Source organism: Galeopterus variegatus, unplaced genomic scaffold (genome assembly GCF_000696425.1).
Source record: "Galeopterus variegatus unplaced genomic scaffold, G_variegatus-3.0.2 Scaffold5, whole genome shotgun sequence".
In the NCBI taxonomy this organism is placed as follows: domain Eukaryota; kingdom Metazoa; phylum Chordata; class Mammalia; order Dermoptera; family Cynocephalidae; genus Galeopterus; species Galeopterus variegatus.
In genome coordinates, this window is record NW_007726116.1 from 643179 (window position 1) to 646124 (window position 2946).

The 2946-nt window shown below is 45.0% G+C and overlaps 1 pseudogene; it reads right to left on the bottom strand.

The window, feature by feature from the left end:
* Positions 1-200: 200 nt before the first annotated feature.
* LOC103592678 lies at positions 201-2017 on the bottom strand (annotated as a pseudogene).
* Between the last annotated feature and the right edge of the window lie 929 nt (positions 2018-2946).

Here is a 2946-nt window from a genome sequence, read left to right on the forward strand (position 1 = left end):
ACATCAGATCGTATCCCATAAATATGTACAATTACAATGTATCAATTAAAGGTTTTTTGTTTGTTTGTTTCTTTAAAGGGACTTGACTCCACATCAGTCTGACTGAAGTTAGTCTCTCTCGGCAGGGGGAGGAGGAAGCTGGCCGCTGGGATGCTGCCATTCTTTGGGTTGGCCCCAGCCAAGAAGGCCCAGGCCCTGCTTCAGAGCTCCTCTGAGGTCTTCTTGTCCTTCTGATTCTGGTGCCACCATTGGATCTTGCTCAGGAGTGTCTCTTCCCAGAACTGCAATCAGGCCTCTCTTGGCTTCTGCCTAGCTCATGGTACTAGGCTGATCTCCAGGTATTGCTCCAACTGGTTGAATTAGGGCCAAGGAGGCAGCCACTCACTGATGGGGTCCCCAATCTAGGAGAAGTGGGTCCTCTGGGTCATTATTTTGAGGCTCATCTGCATCTCCTCCTTTATGGCCTCTGGAAAGACTGGTAAAAAGGACAAACCTAAATCAGCGTCAGGTGGAAACTGGAGGAGACGTAAGAGTCCCTGGTGCTGACCAAAGACCTCTGTTCCTTCAAGTCCTGCCTTGGCCCCTTTGAGATTAGCAGCCTAGGGATCACATGCCTGTCTGTCTGTCCTCACTGAGGAGGGAGCTCTTGCTTATGAGGAAGATACCCCTGAATATGAAGGCACACTCATCCCCATGGTCAGCCTTCACCCAGGCCAGTTTGATCTTCACTACAGAACTGGGTTGATGATGGAACTCATAGAAGAAGATGGGAGCCCCAGAATCTCAGAGGTTTCTTGAGAAATAATAAGTGGGAAAACGGACAATGTTGTGGCCCAACGATTTCCAGAAGGCATGGCGTTTGACTTGTGCATGTGAATCACTCCCTAGGTATTTGTCTTTGATAGTGGACATCATCTCAGGGGGCACGTTTCAGGGCAGGAGGCCAAGCTCAGGTCTGCTCAGGTCTCACAACTGTGGCAGACCCTCCCACGAAGCCCAATACCCTCTGGCATGGTTTCCCTCCTGTTCCAGCGTTCGTGTTTCAGGGACTAGCCACCTGCCTCTCTACTGCCCTAGGAGTTAAAGATGGTATGTTGGACAGATAAGCTCAGATTTAGAGTCAAATCCTGGCCCTGTGACTACTGCTTGCCTGTGTGACCTCATACAGGTCGCTGAGCTTCTCTGACGGTATGTCTTGGACTGCCAGGATTGTTTGGTAGATTATGTAAAGTTCCCAGCACAGGGTCTGGTCTGGAAGCAGGTGCTCAGATGAAGTTAACTGGGAAGTAAATGAGAGAACAAATGAGAGTGCTCCCCAGAGATCTGGAGAGCAGTGATGAGGTTGTGTGAATGGGGAGAGCTCTGGGGTTTCCAAAGAAAGGATATGTGCATAGATTACCTGCTGGGTACCGGCTTCCTGGAAAGACTCTTCAAATGCAATGTCCAGTGTCCTTCTTACAACAGCTCAGGTGAGCTGGAAGTATCATCCCCACCTATAGGTGAACGCTTAGAGGAGTTAGGATAACTGAGAAAGTGGCCAGATATGAGATTTGACCCCAGGTCCAGCTGCCTCAAGCACAGCCTTTGCCCCTGACCCACTGTGAGACTTTGAGCCTCAGTTTCCTTATCTGTTAAATGAGAATAATGAAAGTTCCTATTTCACCGAGTTGCAATGAGGATTGAATAAGATCAATGCCCATACTAGCGCTCAGCACAGCACAGTCCCTGGTACTTAGTATGTGCCTATTATGGGATTGTTTCTATGGTGACATTGATGATGATGGTGATTTTCCTTTGACAACCACATTGACTCATGTCCAAGGGGATTTCTGGATGAAACTAAAATTCAGCAGTTAGATGAAGGGTTTTGGTGGTAGGTGGGCAGCTGTGGTTGTTGGAGTGTAGGAGCAGAGACTGTACTGGGTAGGATGCCCACTGGCTTCCTCCGTCCCACCTCTTGTCTCACCGGACTGGTCAAGAAGGGCCTCAAGGCTGCCAGCATGGCCTCCTGGATCATCTGCTCAATGTTATCCAGCAGACGCTAGACCTAAGGGCCTCAGTGTCAGGAACAAGGCTGGAGTAGGAGGATGGGTGGATACTTACTGTCTCAATGAGATATAGGGTGAGCGTCATGCCTGGAAAAGATGACAAATTCCCTTCTGGGGTTTCATCTGGCACCCAGAGATGGACAGAAATGACTTAGGATGGAACTTCTCATCTTTCAAAAATAACATGTGCAACTTCCCGAATCTTCCTTGACAACCTCCCTTCCATGAACTTTTTGAAGACTCCTCATGTGTGTTTAAACCACTTGCTTATTTTTAAGATTGTGTTGTTTGTTTTTATATTGGGTTGTAAAAGTTGTTTATATAATCTGGATGCAAGTCCTTTATCAGATATATGTTTTGCAAATAATTTTACCCAATGTGTCTTTTCGTTACTTAGCAATGACTTTGAAAATTATTATTTTTAATTGTGGTAAGATACACATAAAATAAAATTTACCATATTAACCATTTAAAGTGTATAATTCAGTAGCATTAAGTACATTCACATTGTTGTGCAGCCATCACCACTATGCATTCCAGAACTCTTCACATCTCACAAAACTGAAACTCTATACCCACTAAACAACATCTCCCCATTCCCTTTTACTCCCAGCCCCTGAAAACCATCATTCTACTTTCCGTCTTTATGAATTTGACATTCTAGTACTCATATTAAAAAACCATATATTATTTGTTCTTTTTGGACTGAATTATTCACCTAGCATAAAGTCCTCAAGGTTCATTGACATCATAGCATGCATCAGAATTTTCTTGCTTTTTAATTCTGAATGATATGCTATCGTAGATATATGCAACATTTTGTTTATACATTCATATATCAATGGGTACTTGGCTTGCTTCCACCATTTGGCTATTGTGAGTAATGCTGCTATGAACA